At 39.2% G+C, this 22,504-nt stretch overlaps 1 pseudogene; it reads left to right on the top strand.

Annotated features, from left to right (window-relative positions):
• Window positions 1-989: 989 nt before the first annotated feature.
• On the top strand, window positions 990-19,833 carry LOC100586604 (annotated as a pseudogene).
• Window positions 19,834-22,504: the final 2,671 nt, after the last annotated feature.

Here is a 22,504-nt window from a genome sequence, read left to right as displayed (position 1 = left end):
TGTTTCTGAGTCAGGTTTGAGATGGGCCAATCCTAAGTCGATGATGCCACCAGGGATCAGGAATTTAATAAGATCTTTGTGGATGCTTGGAACCCAACTGGTCTCTGTTTTCTACTTTAGGGAAAGAGCCACAGCTTGAGTGTGGTGGTTTTGGTGTCACATACGAGATTAATAATACCCACCGCTGCAGAGGAATCACCGTGGACTACTCCTCGTTTCATCCCATGCTCTTGCGATTGATGCCTCTCAACTGTTTACTGATTTCATTCAAATTCCTCAGCGACCACAGGACCCCGACTTGCCTTCTCTATCCTGGTTCCCTCACTCTGCTTTACAGGCCTGGCCTGCTCGCTGCTCCTACACCAGCGCTGCACGGCTCCCTCCATGCCTCCGCCCTGTTTCCTTCATCAGACAGGACTAGCTTCCTCCATGTCTGTCTGGCAAAAGCCTGCCCAGCTTTCAAGACCCTCCTCAGATGCCGCCTCCACCATTAGGCTTCTCCTGACCCCTGAGCCTGTAACACGCGCAACCATAACTCTCCACCTCAGCCCACATTCCCACAGCACTCGCGATGTCCGCGGCCCTCAACATGGCGCTTCATTCTATTTTAGGATATTTCCTGCTTGCTTCCTGCACACACAGTCGCACGAGGCACAGCCTCGAGTGACCAGCGCACGAATGGCCGCGCTTCCAGCCGCGCCGCCGCAGGCCAGCGAGGGCAGCTTGAGCCGCTTCCCGCCCCCGCGGGGACCGTCGCCAGCCCGCAGCCCTAGAGGGAGGCGGTTCCACAGCGCGCCCGGAAGCCCCGCCGCCGCCAGCACCGGCGCCTCCGGAGGGATTTCCTCCCCTCGGGGAGGGGCGAATCCTTAGGGGCTCCTCGAGAGGGCGCCAGGGAACCGCTGCGCACGGACACCTTTTGGCCCTCTGTGGCCGCCGTAGCTCCTCCCCCCCCCCCACGGGCAGAAACCCGGAAGTGGAGCTCTCAGCCATTCAGCCTTTGGGTGAAGACGGAGGCGGGCTCTGGAGAGACGTACGCTGTCTGGGAGTGTCTGCTTCGCCTCCACTTCTGTTCCTCCCCGCCCTGATGCTGCTCCGGGTCACATACTCGGCCTAAGCCGGCATCAGCCTCTCCACGCGGAAGTCTCCCGGAGCCATGGCCGAGTACTCCTATGTGAAGTCTACCAAGCTCGTGCTCAAGGGAACCAAGGCGAAGAGGTGGGTGCTGCAGCTCGGGCGGGAGCCTCCTCCGTTCTTTTCGGACGCACTCCACCCCCGCGAGTCCGGTGGAAGCTGTGGCGCGGAGAGCCGGCTTCGTGGCCTCCCAGGCTTCGCCCTGGCCTCTGTCTGGGCTGGACGGAGGCCGGACCGCGGTTCCTGGCGCCTGTGCAGAGAGGGGCAGCCTCCTGCGCGGACGACCCTGGAAACAGGGTAGACGGGCGGGTGACCGGTGACCCCGTACCCACGAGTTTGGGTCCCCTGAGGCTTCTCTCCAGGCCTCTGCCTGGTGGGTCTGCGTTAGTCTAATCTCGTAGTTCATGATAATAACTTCTTTTATTAGGGATTATTCTTTTCTCCATTGTCTCTTCCTAGAAAAATTATTGATTAATTTTTTCTAATCTAATATGTAGAGTGAAACCAGGATGAATCACACAGTGGTTGAGGTGTATATGGGCTTTGATAGGGATATGGACTCGAACCTGCACTCTGTCATTTACTGATTTTGTAATTTGTGGCAAGTTGGTTAATATGTCTCAACTTCCATTTACTCATTAAGAGATCAAATATCTTTGAATCTCCGTTTACACATTTATACTTTCAGACGATTTTTTATACTTTTAGAAGACTGTGAGAATTAAATGAGAGAACATATATGCAGTAAATAAATTGAGCCAAATGTGAGGAGGAGGTCGTAGTGGTAATTTATTAGCTCTTTAGGAAAAAAATACCTGTGCACTCATATCCCCGCTTTTTTAACTGGCAGATTTGCCCAAGGTTGACCGTACATACAGATGTTGAGCATTTCCTCCTGGTCTCCGTGATAAGCAGAGGTTTTGGTATTTTTAGGCGAGATGGAAAGAAAGTATCAAGGAGTGAGCTGAAGCCACTGGCCTTGAGAACCCTGTCTAGGAGTCTGGCCTCATGAAGATGCCAGAATAAATGACAGGTTTATCCTGAATAAATGTGAGATTTTTACTCTGTGAATTTCCTGTGAGGAGAGGAGAGTTATCTTCTGAAAACTTTATGATGAAAATGCAGACAAGAGTGTCTTAAGATTATCGTAATAATCATAATTAGTGCTTATATAGCACTTTCAATGTGCCAAGAAATTGTTGTAGGCGCTTTGCACGTTAACTTTTTTCAAATCGCTCTTGGTTTTTTCCTTTGTTTATTGAGCTGTAATTCATAATTATAAAATTCACCCTTTTGTATGGTCAGTGGTTTTTAGTATACATTCAAGAGATTCACCACTATCTAGTTGCTCAGCATTTTCATCATCTCAGAAGGAAACATCCCCCTACTCATTAAGGCAGTCACATCCCATCCTCCCCCTCTGCTAGTCCTTGGCAACCACTAATCCGCTGTCTATGTGAAATCGCCTATTCTAAATATTTCTTAAGAAAGAAATCATGCAACATGTGGCCTTTTGTATCTGGCTTCTTTCTCTTATAACATTCTTGAGGTTCATCATTGTTGTAGCACTTGTTCCTTTTATGGCTGCGTAGTATTCCATTGTATGGATGTAACATTTTTTTTATCCATTCATCAGTTGATGAACATTTGGGTTGTTTCCCCTTTTTGGCTATTGTGACTAATGCTAGTGTGAATATTCTTATGTAAGTATTTTTGTGGGCGTATGTTTTCATTTCCCTTGGGTATACATACTTAGGGGTAAAATTGCTGGGTCATGTGGTAACTCTTTAACTTTTTGAGGAACCCCATACTGTTTCCTGTAGATGCTGCACCATTTTACATTTCCACCAGCAATGTGTGAAGGTACACATTACCTCTTAAACCTCACAATAGCCTTAAGAGTTAGGTTAGGTTATTATCCTAATTTTTTAAGTGGGGAAACTGACTCACAGAGAGATTCAGTACATTTTCCAAAAATCACAGAGCTTAGAAGCGAAAGAATCAGGATTTAAAATCTGGCAGTGTGGCTCTACAATCTGCTTTGAACTCTAACATAATATGTACAAAGCCTGAAGCAACTTCTCAGTACTGTATTTAAGAGGGCATAGCAATGTAAGTCTTCCTAAATCAATAATTTATAAATGAAACAGCTTAAAAGACTTCCAAGTTTCAATCTAACGATATTTATCATACAAATCAATATACCTAAACTCATCTATATATATTTTGTGCTGTAGTAAGAAGAAAAAGAGCAAAGATAAGAAGAGAAAAAGAGAAGAAGACGAAGAAACCCAGCTTGATATTGTTGGTGAGTCAGTTTTCAGTGTTCTCTTCTGAAAAAAGTTAACGTTTCTTGAGATCTCATTGAAAATATTTTCCTAGTTAGAAATTTATGATATATTTATATTCGTCTTAAAGTGCTTAAATATTACCTACAGTTATAAATTCCATTTATTCTTTAGCACAGTAGATGCTACTGATGCCTTTACTTCATTATCAGGAGAGAAAAATTATAACTCTCTGACTTAGTAGGCACCATTAGACTGCTTAATAGCAGGAGATTCTGATACATAATTTTAAAGTCCTAATGTAAATGTTATTCAACCAAATATATTTTACAAGTTATTTTCTTTGCACATGTATGCATTTTAATTGTAGAAGTCAGTTGTCTCTTTTTTTATTTTTTTAATTTTTTTTAATTTTTTATTAATTTTTTTGCACACAAAGCAATAAATATTTTCTAAAAATACATACAAACAAAAAGATGCATATCAAACATATTAGGAAGATTGCACATGGGAAGACGGGGAATAGAAATGGAGGGTGGGAATTAAAGAAAATAAATGAGAGAGGGACTTTGTATGGGTCAATGATAATAACTCAATCCTCTATTTGACAAAGAAGAAGGAGAAGGAAGAGGAAGAAAAAGCAAGTGGGATAAAGGATCAGAAAGGGAGGAAAATAGAAAAAAATAGAGTATGACTCCAGGGTAGACCTGTTTTGTTGTCGCTGGGTTGGTTGGTTGGTTTGTCTGTTGTATTTTTCATATGTTTTGCCATGTTGGCCAGGCTGGTCTCGAACTCCTAGCCTCAAGTGATCAACCCGCCTTGGCCTCCCAGAGTGCTGGGACTATAGGCGTGAGCCAGTACGTCCAGCCCCCACATTGCATCTGGACTCTGTGGTAGACCTCCCAGATGGGGCGGCCGGGCAGAGGTGCTCCCCACATCCCAGATGGGGCGGCTGGGCAGAGGCGCTCCTCACGTCCCAGATGGGGCGTCCGGGCAGAGATGCTCCTCACTTCCTAGACCCTAGACGGGGTGGCGTCCCGGCAGAGGTGCTCCTCACTTCCCAGATGGGGTGGCTGGGCAGAGGTTCTCCTCACTTCCCAGACAGGGTGGCTGGGCAGAGGCACTCCTCACATCCCACATGATGGGTGGCCAGGCAGAGGCGCTTCTCACTTCCCAGATGGGGCGGCCAGGCAGAGGGGCTCCTTACTTCCCAGACGGGGTGGCCGGGCAGAGGGGCTCCTCAGTTCCCAGACGGGGCAGCCGGGCAGAGGCGCTCCTCACATCCCAGATGGGGTGGCTGGGCAGAGGCGCTCCTCACTTCCCAGATGATGGGCGGCTGGGCAGAGGCGCTCCTCACATCCCAGATGGGGCGGCTGGGCAGAGACGCTCCTCACTTCTTCCCAGACTGGGTGGCCGTGCAGAGGCGCCCCTCACTTCTAACCAGGTTGGGCGGCCGGGCAGAGGTGCTCCTCACTTCCCAGACGGGGCGGCCGGGCAGAGGCGCTCCTCGCTTCCCAGATGATGGGCGGCTGGGCAGAGGCGCTCCTCACTTCCCAGATGGGACGGCCGGGCAGAGACGCTCCTCATTTCTTCCCAGACTGGGTGGCCGGGCAGAGGCGCCCCTCACTTCTAACCAGGTGGGGTGGCCGGGCAGAGGCGCTCCTCACTTCTTCCCACATGGGGCGGCCGGGCAGAGGCGCTCCTCACTTCCCAGATGGGGTGGCCGGGCGGAGGTGCTTCTCACATCCCAGACAATGGGTGGCCAGGCAGAGGCGCTTCTCACTTCCTAGACGGGGCGGCCGGGCAGAGGCACTCCTCACATCCCAGACGATTGGCGGCCGGGCAGAGGCGCTTCTCACTTCCCAGACGGGGTGGCTGGGCAGAGGCACTCCTCACATCTTCCCAGATAGGGTGGCCGGACAGAGGCCCTCCTCATTTCCCAGACAGGGCGGCCTGGCAGAGGCGGTCCTCACATCCCAGATGATGGGCAGCCGGGAAGAGGCACTCCTCACATCCCAGACTATGGGTGGCCAGGCAGAGACGATCCCCACCTCCCAGACGGGGTGGCGGCATGACAGAGGCTGCAATCCCAGCACCCTGGGAGGCCAAGGCAGGCGGCTGGGAGGTGGAGGCTGCAGCGAGCCAAGACCACGCCACCGCACTCCAGCCTGGGCAACACCGAGCACCGAGTGAGCAAGACTCCATCTGCAGTCCCAGCACCTCAGGAGGCTGAGGCGGGCAGACCACTGGAGGTCAGGAGCTGGAGATCAGCCTGGCCAACATGGCAAAACCGCGCCTCCAGTCAATGGACAAAAACCAGGCAGGGGTGGTGGCGCATACCTGTAATCCCAGGCAGCCCGCAGGGCGAGGCAGGATAATGATGGGAGCCCGAGGCAGGGAGTCTGCTGTGCACGGACTATACTCCAGCCCGGGCAACAGAGGGAAGAAAGAGGAAAGAAAGAAAGAGAGAAAGAAAGAAAGAAAAGAAAGAAAGAAAGAAAAGAAAGAAAGAAAGAAAAGAAAGAAAGAAAGAAAGAGAGAAAGAAAGGGAAAGAAGGAAGGAAGGAAGGAAGGAAGGAAGGGAAAAGAAAAAGAAAGAAAGAAAGAAAGAAGAGAGAGAGAGAAAGAAACAAAAAAAGGTCGGTTGTCTCTTAAAGAAGTATCTTCACAGGAAAAATCACTATTTTGTGAACTCTGAAATGAATGAAAATCTTAAATACAACATCAGGGTAGCCTGTAAATGATACTAGAAATAAACTGACCTAAACACACTTAACCAGCCTATTTTCCGTTTTGTTCTTTCCATACATTTTTTTTTCTCTTTTAAATCTTGGCAAGTTGCATTTTGAATCTTCATAAATTATGGTAACTTAAAAAATATATAAAATATGGAATGATATAAAGCTAATGTTCTGGAAGAATCATTGCTTTCAAAATGGCAAATCAACAATTCTAAAGTTAGGGTAAATATCTAGGGTAGATATGTAGATGTGGAATTGCTGTGTCAAAGGATAGGTGAATGTTTAACCATATAAGAAACTGCCAAAAATTTTGTAAAGTGGTTGTACCATTTTACCCTCCCACCAAGAATGAATTAGTGCTCCAGTTACATCCTTGCCAAGAGTTCATGGTGTTATCAGTCTTTTCTCCCAGTCTGAGATTTACCTTTTCAGTTTCTTAATGGTGGTTTTTGGATGAGCAGCTTTTTTTTTTTTTTTTTTTTTGAGGCAGAGTCTCACTCTGTCTCCCATGCTGGAGTGCAGTGGCGCGATCTCGGTTCACTGCAAGCTCCACCTCCCAGGTTCATGCCACTCTACTGCCTCAGCCTCCCGAGTAGCTGGGAGTGCAGTTGCCTGCCACCACGCCTGTCTAATTTTTTGTGTTTTTAGTAGCAACGGGGTTTCACGGTGTTAGCCAGGATGGTCAGAAGCTTTTAATTTTTATAAAGCTTAGTTTATTTTTTTTTTCTTTTATGGTTACTGCCTTGTCTCTTTGATCTAAGAGATCCTTGCTTACCCCAAAGTCAGGGAAATATTCTACATTGTCTTTTAGAGGCATCATAGTTTTAGTTTTTACATTAAATCTGTCATTCATCTCGAATTTTGGCATGATGTTGTGAGTTCGGTTTCAAGATTTACTTTTTTTTTTTTTGACATCTTGATAGCCAGTTGTGCCAGCACCACTGGTGTTTCCTTTTTCCATTAATCCACTTTGGTATCTTCATAATAAATCAATTAACTTTCTATGTATGGGTCTATTTCTGGACTCTGTTCTATCGATACATTTGTCTGTTTTTCTGTTGGTATATTTCTCTTGATTGCTCTAATTTCATGAAGTCTTGAGATCAGGTAGTGTGAGTCCTCCAACTTTGTACTTATTAACTATTAATTTATTAATTTCTACAGTGAAGCTTGTCGGATTTTCTCAAGAACTGTATTGAGTCCAGATCTTTTGGGGGAGAATCAACATCTTAATATCGGGCCTCAATATTTCATAATTTTCAATGTAGCAGTCTTGCATGCCTGTTTAAACATTTATTCTTAAGTATTTTATAATTTTACACTACTGTCAATAGAACCTTTGAATTTGATTTTCCAGTTGTTTGCTGTCAGTACGTAGATATGCAATTGATTTTTGTGTAGTGACTTTGTAGTCTGATAAGTCTGTTTCACTTATTACTTCTAGTGGTTTGCTTATATAGAAAACTAAGAAATTTGCAATTGTGTTTCCTGTGACTATCATTTTACTTCTTTCTTTCCAATCCTTGTGTCTTGTCTTTCTTTTTATTGGTTTATTATACTGTCCAGGACTTCCACGTGTTGAACAGAAGTCATGAGAATGGGCATAATTGCATTGTTCCCAAGCTTAGGCAGAAAGCTTTCAGTAGTCCACCATATGGTATGATGTCTGTAGGATCTGCAGAGAAAACATTTATCAAAATGAGGACATTCCTTTTAAACTTTGTTTCTTGGGAGTTTTTATTTTAGTGGTGTTTAATGCTGTCAGATGCCTCTTTCTGTATCTGTTGAGATGATTATACAGCTTTCTTCATTCTGCCAATGAATTACATTGGTTTCATTTTCAACTTTTAAAGTAACTTTATATCCCTGAGATAAACCTCACTTAGTTGTGGTGCGTTGTCCTTTGGGATATTGCTAGATTTGACTTCTAGGTGTTTGTGTTTTTTTTTTTTTTTTTAAGATTTCTATATTGGTGTTGATGGGAGATATTGGACTTTTGTATCCTTTTCTTGTAATGTCTTTATTTGATTTTGGTGTCAAGGTGATATTGCGTGTCATAAAATTAGATGGAAAGTGCTGTCTCCTTTCCTATTTTTGGAAATAGCTGTGTGAGATGGGTATGATTTGTTCTTTACATGTTTGATAGAATTCACCAGTGAAATCAACTGAACCTGGAGGGTTTTGTTTGGTTTGGTTTTAGATTTTTTGTGGGAAAATTAAAATTTTTTAAGAAATATTTTCAGATTTTTTGTTTTGTCAGTTTTGGTAACTTGTGTCGTTTAAGAAAATTTCATTTCATCTAAGTTGTTGGATTTATTGGCATAAAATCGTTCAGAATATTCCTTTCTTTAATATGCTTTTAATGTCCATAGAATCTAATCTGTATTGCAGTCTCTTCATATTGGTAATTTGTGTTTTTGCTGTTTTTTCCCGGATCAGTCAGTCTAGCTGGAGGTTTCTCAATTCTTTATACGATCATTTATTTTAGATCATTAATGATCTTTTAGTACAGGTGTATTCAATCTTTTAGCTTCCCTGGGCCACAATGGAAGGAGAAGAATTGTATTGGGCCACACAGAAAATACACGAACGATGAGCTGATGAGCCAAAAAAAAAAAAAAAAGCAAAAAAATCTCATAATGTTTCAAGAAAGTTTATGAATTTGTGTTGGGCTGTATTCACAGCTGGCCTGGGCCACATGCAGCTCTCAGGTTGGACAAGCCTGTTTCAGTATTACTTATTTTCTCTTTTTTTCATTTTCTATTTCATTTATTTTCAATCTTTTTTTTCCTCCCTTTAACTTATTTTAAGTTCACTTTGCTCTTGTTTTATAGCTTCTTAAGAAGGGAGTTAGATCTCTTCATTCCACTTTAGTTTCAGTTATAGTGAACACATTTTGTTTTCATTTTCATTCCATTCAAAATATTATCTAGTTTTCCTTGTCATTTTTCTTTTTGTGGACACATGAGTTATTTAGAAGTGTATTGTTTTTAATTTCTACTACATAGAGATATTATAGGTATGTTATTGTTGCTGATTTCTAATTCATTTATCGTATAGTTGGAGAACATACGTTCTTAGTGAATTTCCATGTACATTTGAAAAGAATGTGTATTCTGCGGATGTTGGTTTGGGTTTTTTTTTTTTTTTGGAGATGGAGTCTCGCTGTTGCCCAACAGGCTGGAGTGCAGTGGTGCGATCTCAGCTCACTACAACCTCCGCCTCCCAGGTTCAACTGAATCTCCTGCCTCAGCCTCCGGAGTAACTGGAATTATAGGCACCTGCCACCACACCCGGCTAATTTTTTAAATATTTTTAGTAGAGACAAGGTTTCACCATGTTGGCCAAGCTGGTCTCAAACTCCTGACCTCAAGTAATCCGCCCGCCTCAGTCTCCCAAATTGGTGAGATTCCAGGCAGGAGCCACGGTGCCCAGCCAGTTCAGTGTTCTATAGATGTCTGTTAGTCAACAGGTAGAGCTTGTGACTGTGCATATCTTCTGTGTCCTTACTGATTTTTTACTAATCCTACAGTGTATTGAGAGTTATGTTAAAATCTCCAGCTGTAATTCTAGATCTGTCTACTTGAGCAGTTTTTGCTTAAAGTACTTTGAAGCTCTCATAAGATGTGTAGACATTTAGGATTGTTAAGTCTTCCTTATAAATTCAGTCTTTCATTTTCATAACACTTTAACCTTATTTCTGTTAAATGTCTTGATGCCTAGTTAAATTATTTGACCACCCTTTTGCTCCTGTCAAGCCTGGACCTTTGTTAGTTTGTGCTTATTTATTAGGGTTTTGCTCGTAGACTTCAACAGTGACTCTTACTCTAGGGAAGGTTCATCCTCATGGGCCTCAGCCACATGTTCTAGGTCTACTTGGTGAGTTCTCTCCACTCTGCTGTGTCCCAAATTTGTGTGATCTCTGGCATCTCCAGTCAGCCCTCAGAAGTGCCAGCCACTCTGCAGAGGCCTTGTGGAGCCTGCGTACTGCATGCACTCCCCCCAGCCCTTGGCCCCAGACCTGCAGAGAACTTTTGTATACTCTTTTGAGGCCTCACCTGTGTGTAGTTCCCTCTTCTCTCTAAACTCCCAACATATTAGCACTGCAAGACTCTCAGCTTAGTGACATTGCCTCATTTCTGAAGGTCTCTACCTCTCTCCGTGTGGTCAAGAAACTGGCATTGGGCAGAAAACAGAAGTGTGTGTGAGATCTGCCTCCTGTGTTTTCCTGTTCTCAAATATCACAGTCCTGTTCTGCCTGTGTTCCAATCCCCAAAAACAGTTTCCTCAAATACTGTATCCAGTTTCAGTTTTCTGGTTGGTCATGGTGGGAGGGCAAGTCCATCTTGGCTGGAAAAGGAAGTCCTTCTGCGTCTTTTTATCTTTGTCCTTCCACCTTCTTTTGCATTGTGGATTTTCTAAACTTGCCGTATAAGTAAGCATGTGCCTATTTGTGAAGGGAAAGAAAAAAAACCTTTTAATTTTTTAAAGCTGTTCGGTTGGTTCCTCACAAGGTTCTGAAGGGATTGGTAAATAGCATGAAAGAAATTCTGTCTTTCACATGGAGAAAACCAAGTGTGACATTAATAAACACGAGCATGTCTGTAAGCAAAAGTTTCACTGAGCTCTGCTAGATTAAGAAGCAGTTGGACTTATAACATCATAGTTTGCAAAACACATATATTTTATTTACCCAGGAACTAAAGCTAAGTAAGCTATGGGTTAATAGAAGGTCTGTGAAGGGTACTTAGACTAAGTAAGATTGGGGAAGAGAATTCCATTTCCAAATCTAAGATATATCATTCCTTTGTGCCAAGTACATAATGAAGGTAGAGATATAAGGGGGCCCTTAGCACGGAAGCACTGGGTTAGTCAGAAGGTGAGGTGAGCTGTCACACAGCCTTGATGCTAGAATGAGGGTGCCCTGGTAGTATCTTATCAGCCATGACACTGGTGCATCGGTTTTTTTTTTTTTTTTTTTTTTTTTTTTTTGAGACAGGCTCTTGCTTTGTTGCTCAGGCTGGAGTGCAGTGACGTGATCATGGCTCAGTGCACCCTCGACCTCGTAGGCTCAAGCAATCCTCTCACCTCAGACTCCTGAGTAGCTGGGACCACAGGTTCCTACCACCATACCCAGCTAATTTCTTTATTTTTTTGTAGAGATTGGGATCTCCTTTTGTTGCCTAGGCTGATTTTGAACTCCTGGGCTTAATTCATTCTCCTGCTTCCACCTCTCAAAGTGCTGGGATTACAGGTATGCCAGACATATGTAAACATTCTAAACTATGTGAAAATATGTGAAAAGCTTTGTCTTGCATTGTGAGACAACACAGCAGGAATATTTGACCGTGTGCCTAAGGTTTAAAAGGAAATAACTTTAAGCATGTGTCTAAATAGCAAGTAATATTTTAGAGCAGATTCTCTTAAATTCAGCTTGGGGATCTGCAGCATATACACAGCTTGAGCTGTAACCTGACGTAGAAATAGGGAACTTCAGTGCCTACTGTTCTTAGGATCCACTGCTTTTTCACAGCTAAAACCCCAGAGTGGCACCGTTAAGTATTATGTTATGTTACTTTAGTCGTTAAACATATAAGCATACCTCCAAAGGCTGAATGGAGGCCACTTGCAGAAAATAGACAGAATGCTCACATTTAATTCTTGATGATACTGTGTTTAGCTTTCTTATTCTTTGAAATCTCATTGAGAAAAAATACTGGCATCTGCCCAAAGTAATTTCTTTTTCAGTTGACAATATTATAAGTAATGTTATTGTATCATTTCCCTACTTGGACAGAGTGTGAAAATTTTGAGGAGCTTGTCTGCCAGAAATTTCTTCTTCATTTGCAAAACATTAATGAGATATTATATTGAAATGATTTTATTTAATGTTAAGTGTACTTGCTCAATGTGGCATAGAACATACAAAATAAATCTAATTTAAAATCATTAACTATTACATTTATAAGAAAGACTTGCTAATCATCACACTGTTGATAATGATTCTGAATAAAACATTATTTATTTTCCTGAAAACGATTGTAGCTATAACTCAAGCATCTAAATTGCCATTAGTTTTATTGCTTTTTAATTGTCTTTAGCTGAAATTTTAATTTTGATTTTCTATTTCTCCATTGGTTTTGTGTGTGTGTGTGGAGGTAAAATATACAGAATATAGAATTTGCCAGTTTTTCTATTTTTAAGTGTACACTTCAGTGGCATTTAAATACATGCACCATTTTACCTTCCCACGAGCATTGCACAGGGTTTCAGTTTCTACACATCCTGCCCAACATTTGTTTTTCTGATTTTCTTGGTTTCTGTTTTTTGTTTGTTTGTTTTGATAATAGCTATTCTAATGGGTGTGAAGTGGTATTGCATTATGGTTTTGATTTATATTTTCTTAGTGACTAGTGATGTTGTCTTTTCGCGTGCTTTTTGGCCATTTGTATATCATCTTTGGAGCAATGTCCGTGTATATCCTTTGCCCAGTTTTGAATTGTGGTATTTGTCTTTTTGGAGTTCTCTATGTAGTCTGGATATTAATTCCTTATAATGTATGTAGTTTACAAATATTTTCTCCATTCTCTGGGTTGTCTTTTTACTCTGTTGACGGCAGTCCTTGATGCACAAAAGTTTTTAATTCTGATGAAGTCCGGTTTGTCTATGTTTTCTTTTGTTGCCTGTGCCTTTGATGTTCTATACAAGAAATCACTGCCAAATTCATTCTCATGAAGCTTTTCCCATTTTCTTCTAAAAGTTTTCTAACTTTAGCTCTTACATTTAGGTCTTTGGTCTATTTTAAGTTACTTTTTGTATTTCGTGTTAGGTAAGGGTCTACCTTCATTTTAGCTAAAATTTTATGTATTTTAAAATTTATTATGGAAAGCATGAAATGTTTAGTTGAATAGAAAATTTTGTGCAGTGGAATTAACTGAATCTTTAAAACCTTTTTATTATGGAAATATCCAAACTATTCCATACATAGAAGAATATAATGAGTCCCCCATGTACCCAGGCCCCAGCATTAATTATCAATATTTTGCCAATCTCCTTTGATTTACACACACAGCCACACACACATTTTTTCCTAGAAAATTTTAAGTAAAATCACAGATACTATGTCATTTTACCCATAAGTACATAAATGTACATTTCTTAATGTGATATGTCTTTCTGTCATCACCTGTTTTCTAATTTTTATACATTATACTATGTCATTATCAGACCTTGTAAAATTAGCAAGAATTCCTTAATATGTCATATCCAGTTAATGATTGACTCATTTCTACTCTAGCTAAAGTACAATTTAGGAGGAGGTTTGAGGACATTTTTTAACATTAAGATATAAACTTTTATAACAACTGCTTAAATAATTGTTCCTAGAGTCTAACATTTCTATTGGCAAATTGGGATTTAGTATACATAGACATAGATTCTGCTCATTTTACTTTCAATCTAAAATCATAGTTAAGATTACTGGCCAGGAGCGGTGGCTTACACTTGTAATCCCACACTTTGGGAGGCAGAGGCGGGTGGATCACGAGGTCAGGAGTTTGAGACCAGCCTGGCCAATGTGGTGAATCCCCGTCTCTACTACAAATACAAAATAAATTATTCAGGCATGGTGGCAGGCGCCTGTAACCCCAGCTACTCGGGAAGCTGAGGCAGAGAATTGTTTGAACCCGGGAGGCGGAGGTCGCAGTGAGCCAAGGTCGCATCACTGCACTACAGCCTGGGTGACAGAGCGAGTCTCTGTCTCAAAAAAGAAAAAAAGATGGCCATGCTAGAAAGTCTTCCTATAGAGGCATTTTTAAGAAACATTATGATAGGCATTGCCTCTGGAAAGCAGGCATGAATAGATGGCTGGGGTCCATCATGAGAGAGACCATTCTCTATATATCACTTTGTACCTTCACATGTTGCCTTTCGTTTTGTTTTGGTCCTTTTTTGAGACAGGACCTTGCTGTGTCACTCAGGTAGAGTGCAGTGGCATGATCATAGCTCACTATAACCTTGAACTCCTGGGCCCAAGTGATCCTCTTTCCCCAGCTCCCCGAGTAGCTGGGATTACAGGCATGCACCCCCGTGCGTGGACGTATGTTGCTATTTTGTGTTTTAAAAACCTAATCCTGACTGTGCCGGTAGTCGCATGAATCTGTGCACATACATGCAAACAAGTACATGTAAAACTGGTGAAATCTGAATAAGGTTCATGGATTATATCAATGTCAGTTTCCTGATTCTGACAGTGTATGATACTTATGCAAGATGTCATCATTGAGACAAAGTGAGTAAAGGATATGTGAGATCTTTGTATTATTTCTTACAACTGCAAAATAAAAAGGTTTTAAAACTAAGTTATATTAACAAAAAAAGAACTCTGTGTCAAAACTAAAATATAAAGCTGAAATATTGATTTTATTTTTTAGGAATCTGGTGGACAGTAAAAAACTTTGGTGAAATTTCAGGAACCATAGCCATTGAAATGGATGAGGGAACCTATATACATGCACTCGACAATGGTCTTTTTACCCTGGGAGCTCCACACAAAGAAGGTTTGTGTCTGGAAGGGAAGAGGCTGCCACAGGTGTAGATTTTAGGACATTCATTCACTTAGGCCAAACTCTAACTAGTCTCAAACATTTTCCAAAGGAATGGAAGCATTGCATTTGACTCTTCCATTTTTTTTTAATTCCTTAATATTTACCAGCCATTGGCAAGTCCCTCTTTCTAATATAAGCATTTGAAAACATTCCGTATAGTTCCAGAAGAGTATCTTTGGAAATCAAAACAAGATGAATAATTAAAATAGTAAGTGGAAAGAAAAAAGAAAACCTATTTGAGTCAAAATGTTTGAATTTCTTTTTTATTCAGACCTATTGCCAAAACTAACCTGGGTGCGTTTAACAATTTGAAGTTTCCTCATTTTCTTTAACCCATTAGAGGAAGCACTAATGAGATACGAAGTAATTAGAAGATAAAAAGCAGTATCATTTGGTCAGCAAAGCCATCCCTTGAATAAATGACAGCATTTAGCTTTTTAAATAAGTGCTTATTTATGATTGTATTTTAAAACATAAAGAGAAGCTATCTCAAAAGTTATTAAATAAGCATTATATCACCCTGTCTTACTCAGTATATAAAATTAGCACTGTAGTTAAAAGAAGATAAAATAGATCTTGATTCCAAAGATACAGTATTACAGTGACATCAGTATATCTGAATATTCTTACATTTAATTGCAAGAAGAAAATAGCCACATTTTTTAAAGCAAAGTAATGTCTTTATATTTATAGCAAATGTCAAATTTATTTTCAAATGTTTTTTCTCCAATAGTTGATGAGGGCCCTAGTCCTCCAGAGCAGTTTGCAGCTGTCAAATGATCTGATTCCAGGTGAGCTTATGTTGTAATATAATTAGTAACCAGTTATTTTAAAAATTTAATTATATTCATTAAAAATTTTAGTATCTGTCTTAAGTCCACAGGGTAATTTTGATATAAAAAACAAAATAGCTTTTATGAAAAATAGATTTTGTGATCTACTTTTAGTGGGTTTCCTATCAATATATAATGCTAGGCTGGAATAAAAAATATGTAAGTTAAAAAGTGAAGATTAATAATTTCACACACTGAATAAGATAGATTAAAAAATAAATCAAATAGTACAAAACCTGGTTCACTGTTGCTATTATATTTAAACTCACTGTTTGGAAGTCCAAAGGCAAACAGGAAGACTAAAAAAAGGAATATTGTTGAAACCAGCGGAGAATGTTACAGAATCATAACGACCAAAAGAATATTTTTACTCACTATTTTTACAGTCATTTTATAATGTAACCTTTTTTATTCTCACCTTGTGCAAAAGTATAGAATGATTCTTTGGGTAGAAGATACTGAAAGTGAATTTACATATTTTAGTAATTGGTTACATCAATATAATGATTTCTGTTATATAATCATTAATGTATAAAGGAGTAAAAGTCAATTCTGGCATCCCAGGAGATTCTCGGTAAGGTAAAAGATTAGAAATCATAATTTTAAAAAATCACATTTAGATGATTATTTCTGTACTTTCTTTGAAAGTCTGATAAGTATGGTGAAAGACAAAGAATAAAAGCAGAGGAAGAAAAAATTCAATAGTTTTAAACTGCTTTACAATTATAAACAAAAAAGGATTATAAAGAAAATTAACTGACAAATGAGGAAAATATTTGCAACAATCTTAATAGGCAGTGAGTTCTTACTCTTCATATGTATCTTATATAGAATTCATAGCACTGAAGACCCCAGTAGAAAAATTGAGATCAGATCTCAATAGAAAAGTGGACAAGGGACATTACCAGATAATCTAAAAACTAAAAAGGAAAGGAAAAGAAAAACAATTGTTATTCTAGTTGATTACTAAAATGCAAATTTATAGGATACTGTTTTTTCATATCAGGTTTTCAAGTATTTTTTTAAAGTCATAATGTTTAAAAAAATCCGTGACACAAAACATACTCTGTTAATTTGAGGTAAGAATGTAAATGGAAGCAGCATTTTCTGGAAAACAGTTTGATGACATAAGAGCTTTATACCCTTTGATCCAATTATTTCTAGGAATATTTTCTAAGGATAAAGCAGTTTTATGTACAGAATAGATGTACATAGAACTATTTATAATAAGAGAAAAAGTTTTAGTAATTTATTATTGAAGTTTATAACTAGAGAGGTAAAAATTGAAGAATGATCAATTTCGAAAATATTTGTTATGTAATATATAAGGTACAATGTTTATATTTAAAAAGCATAATATAAAACTAAATTTAAAACTGCACTGTCCAACATGGCAGCAACTAGTCACATGTAGCTTTTTTTTTTTTTAAGGCACAGAGTCTCACTCTGTCACCCAGGCTGGAGTGCAGTGGTGCGACCATATCTCACTATAACCTCAATTTTCTGGGCTCAAGCAATCCTCCTGTGTCAGCCTCCCAAGTAGCTGGTATTACAGGTGCACGCCACCATGCCCAGCTAATTTTTTAAATTTTTTGTAGAGATGGGGTCTCACTGTGTTATCCAGGCTGATCTTGAACTTCTTGCCTCAAGCAATTCTCCCATTGGCTTCCCAAAGCACAGAGATTACAGGAGTGAGTCACCACTGAGTTACATGCAGCTTTTGAACACTTGGAACATGTCCAGTCTGAAATTTTAGATATGTACACACCCACACACATACACATGTCCTGTTTTGATGTTCTATAATTAATTTTCTCTCATTTTTTAACTTTTATCTATCTTATTAATGTACAGAATCGCCCTGAAATCTGGCTACAGACAATATCTTGGTATAAATTCAGATGAACTTGTTGTTGGGCATTCAGATGCAATTGGACCAAGAGAACAGTGGGAAACATCTTTCAAAATGTAAGTGCTGTTATTGTTTATAAAAACTTCCTGTCAGTTTAACAGAAAGTCTGTAACAATCATAGTATATTTAAAAAGAAAAAGTAGGATGCAATACTATAATACATTAAATTGGAATAAATCAATAAGAACATAGAGCCTTAAAGAAATCTCAAAATAGAGTGCAACAAAAATAGCATTAGTACTTTTGCCCACAATTATTTCCGTGTACCCTTAGTGCCTAGATATGGATCTCATTTCCATTAAAGAACCAGTCAATTTTAGGTCTCAGAGTAGGAAAACAGAATAGTCCCTAAGTATCTTCTTTGTAGCAGAAATCATGGATGCTTTCAGAAACATTCGAGACTGTCAGCGAAGAGTGGAGCTTGCTAAGACCAAGTTGCGACAATTTGTGCATAAAATAAATAATAATAGTTCATTGAAGTAAATTATCTCTAAAAGACTTTCAGTTCATAAGCTTAAAATAGTGTACGAAAAGATAGTTTTAATCTAAGAAGAAAAAAGATAATATACTAATTCTTAATTTTAGTAAGTAGACAGTTGTAGTATATGGATGTTTTGTTAAATCTTTGTTGATACAGAATACATAATTTCCTTTTTCTGTTTGTGTGAGAAGTAAAGATTGAACAAAAATATGTGCTAAACAGTCTTTAAAAAGTAGATAACTATATCAAAAACAGTAAGGACCAGTCGGCACCACGCAGAACAAGCAAATAGAAGGTAAGCTCAGCCTGAGTAGCAGCTTTGGTAGTCTACACTAATGAACTGAAAATAGGAACTCAGAGTGTTTTCTAAGATGACAGATTAAACAAACATCCCCCCAGAAAGAGGTAATCACATAGACTGATTTCCTCATCCCCTAGGATAAAATCTTAAGTCAGTGACTTGAAAACTATTTTGACCCAACCCATTGAGAAATGCATTTTTACATTGCAGCCCAGCACACACACATGTATAACTGAAGCAAGAGTTGTGCTTAACAATACTTATCCATGTGTTATGCACCTTGATATTTCTTATTCTCTTTTACCCCTTCCTCTGTGTGTCTGTGTGTACTCCTTCCCCCACCCCCCATACCGTTCAGGAAACAGTACATTGAAACACTCCATTGATTTCATGACCCGCTAATGTGTTGGAACTCCTTTGAGATGATCCTACTAGTTATGATGAGATACTTGTAATAAAAGTTACACCAGTAGAAAAGGCCAATATATCCTAAGGCCTTAGATGATGACTTAGGTAGTACTAATAATACAACACTTTAGGAAAGTTCATTTCATTTTATTTTTAGGAAGGACACTAAGTTTCAAAAATTTAAATTTAAATGAAAGAGGGTCTTAAAACTCTATTGCATAAAGCACTCAGCTGAATAATCTGTGGCACAGGTTTAAATCGTCTTGGACCACCCTGCCATGTTCCAGGGCTCACCCAGCCATTGTGACCTTGACTAAGAAATTAAATCCATGTTATCAGCACTTTTTTAACTGGATGTGATATAAGGTTAACATATTTTGTAATCATTGTATTTATAAATATTTTGTCTAAATGTTATGGTATTCCAAGTTTTCCAAAAGAATCAACCAAATACAAGTTATAAACATTATACTTGTTAAGGGAGTTAAGCTAACCAAATTTATAACCCAGATTTAGATACACAAGAAAATCAGTCTTTAATGTTTTGTTTAATAGAAAGCAGTGTAATATATCAAACATTAAAAAACTAAAAAAGTTTATGAATATTTTTACACACAAAAGTCCCTCAGACATTGATTCTTAAATTCAAAACACCAAAGGCATTGTATATACCTTTTCATGTTTTCTAATTCTGAAGAAAATAAATTTTGCTTAAAATGCTAATATTTGAATAAAGTCCTACTAGGAAGATACACTACAAATGTTTGTTATGGTAATCTTTGAATAGTAAAATGATAGGTGATTTTGGCTTCCTTTTCTATACGTTGTTCTATTATATTTTTCAGGTTTTTCTCTAAGTTCTTTTCTTTGATTTTTAAATCAGGGAGGAAAAATTAATCCAGTCTAAACACTTAATATTTCTTCTACAAGAAGTATCCTCATGGCTATTTTGTTATTTTGTTTCACTTAGGGGAAAATGGCTTTACTGGCCTCAAATAGCTGCTTTATTAGATGCAATGAAGCAGGAGACATAGAAGCAAAAAGTAAAACAGCAGGAGAAGAAATGATCAAGGTAATGATATTTTATACAGATAACTCCATTCACACATGCGATGTGACTGTATCTCTTTAAAAATGTTAAATGGTCATTTACTGTCACTTTAAAGATTTAGTTAATAGGTTTTTGTAATGTGGTGTTTCAAATAGACTCATTTTTAATTATAAATCCCATAGTTGATGGCTCGTTTATACAATGTGGTAGAGAAATGAGTGCATCTAGGAGCTACCTTGCCATTATCTCCACGGATTAGTATCTTTTTCTGGTAGTTCCACATGCTCTTTTTAGGCTTTCATGTTCTTGTTTTCTTGCTTGTATTTTAAAATCTAATTTTTAAAATAGGTAACATATACACGTGGTCCAACCTTTTCAAATAAAAGCATGTGAAGACATACGCCTGCCATGCGTCTTACTCACCTGTGTCCCAGCTCCTGTTCCTCTTTCCCTTTCTTTTTATAGCCTCCTAAAATTTCTTTATAAACATATGAATATATTTATAATTTTCAACTGTTTTACACTAAAGGTAACCTCCTCTGTAGTCTTCTAGACTTTGATTTTTCTTAAAATCATATCTTGGAGGGTTTTCTACTATTAGTTTAAAAGTAGAAAGTTTTTTCTTTTTCTTGCTTTTCCTCTCTTTCTTAACAGCCACATAATATTCCATTTTAGGGATGTACCTTAATTTATTTAGTCTCTTATAGATGGAAATTTAGGCCGTTGCCAGTCTTTTGCTCTTATAAACAGTGCTGCAGTTCATAACATTGAATATGCATCAATTTGTAGATGTGCGGGTGGACCTGAAGATAAATTTCCACAAGGAGAATTACCAGGTCAGGGGTATATGCATTTGTATTTATGTAATGCTTGAGCTTCTGTGATGATAGTCACTTTATGAAACATAAAAAATCATAGCAGAACTTCTGGGGCCTTAGCCCTCACATTTTAAAAATATTTTTATTCATAGTACCAGACTTCTTTGCATTAGGAGAAACATTAATCACATAAAACATGATTTTTATTTTATTTTTAAAATTTGTGTGTGTCACTAAGCTGGAAATAAAAGTTCCTTATTCCAGGCTAAATTCCCTCATCTGTAGTCAGATGTGTTATCCATTTCATCACTGGCCTGTGCCCTCCCTAATCCTACTCTTTGTTTAACATCATTGTAAAAGTTACACAGACATCTTCATATCAAGATGAAATTCTAAATAATACTGTTAATATAACCTAGATAAATCAGGTAGTTAATTGGAATTTGATGAAAACATTTAAGGCTTTTTTAGACTCACGAAAGCCACTGATCTTTTTTTTTTTTTTTTTTTTTTTTGAGACGGAGTCTTGCTCTGTCCCCCAGGCTGGAGTGCAATGGCGCGATCTCAGCTCACTGCAAGCTCCGCCTCCCGGGTTCACGCCATTCTCCTGCCTCAGCCTCCCGAGTAGCTGGGACTACAGGCGCCCGCCAACACGTCCGGCTAATTTTTTGTATTTTTAGTAGAGACTGGGTTTCACCGTGTTAGCCAGGATGGTCTCGATCTCCTGACCTCGTGATCCGCCCACCTCGGCCTCCCAAAGTGCTGGGATTACAGGCTTGAGCCACCGCGCCCGGCAGCCACTGATCTTTAATTATAAACATATACCAAGATATGTCTGAAGAATAAATCCCCCCTTATTGACACATGGTTTTTCTGTTTCTTGGCATTCTGTCCCAGTACTGAGCATCCTGAACCTTGCTTTGTCTGTCTCTGTTGGGAATCACAGGTTGCATCCAGTCTGACCCAGGTTTGCTCTGTAAGGCATTGTGGGGGCCGGAGTGGAAGGCTGTAAGATAGGGGCAAATGCCTTTTCTAAAACGCCTTTCATTCTTATTAGAGCATAAAAATTTATGTTACATTTTTCTCTACTACCAGTGCAATTTAAAAGCATCTATCAAATCTCTGTATGTTCTTCATGTTAGATTTCCGGTCATATGTTTGATTTTCTTTTAGAATAGTCTTGATTTCAGATAATTTCAAATCTAAAGCTCAAACAATCTCAATCTAAAATGTAGGTATTTTCTTGAAGAAGTGAAATGTTATATTTTTTCATTGCATGCATCCGGCACATGCGTTGTAGTCTTGAATTTCCATAATGCCCTTGTGAGGTGGATGTGAGCCCAGCCTTACAGACAGGAAGACAGCCTCTGACCCTCCTTACATCCTCGTGGTTTTTATCAGTCAGTTCATGGAAATCACGGTGATTTCAAGGTGTGGTAAGACAGGATGTGTACCCAGGCCCAGCTGACTCCAGAGGCCACTCTCAGTATTTCATAGCACATTGCTTCTCCAGAAACAGGTCATTGGGGAAATGCAGATGGGTTTGTGACTTACATTTAACTTTATTTATATTTTATTGTATCACGTTTAAATTATTTTGCATCTGGATATCATCACAAAAGTGTTATTGAAGGCAACAGTTGCAAATATATGTGCAGTGCTTTGCACTTATACAAAGATACAAAGATACTTACACAAAGATTGCGTTTTTCATTATTTAAAGCAATTTTCAGATGAAATACAAAGTTTTCTGGGTCTCTTTGGCTAGTCAAGTACCTGGAAGCTCTGAACAGTGATTATTTAGGACTCTTTTCCCTTACCATTTAATTGCAGGCTCTCCTAATCTGTCAGCCCTTCACCTTTATGACCTTGCCTTATCTACCAGAACACAGCTCCCTCTTATTAAAGGTAGCCGTGTGTTACCTCTGTCAGCC

The sequence above is a fragment of the Nomascus leucogenys genome, unplaced genomic scaffold (genome assembly GCF_006542625.1).
Source record: "Nomascus leucogenys isolate Asia unplaced genomic scaffold, Asia_NLE_v1 000470F_440244_qpd_obj, whole genome shotgun sequence".
Lineage (NCBI taxonomy): Eukaryota > Metazoa > Chordata > Mammalia > Primates > Hylobatidae > Nomascus > Nomascus leucogenys.
This window is presented reverse-complemented; position numbering and strand designations above follow the sequence as displayed.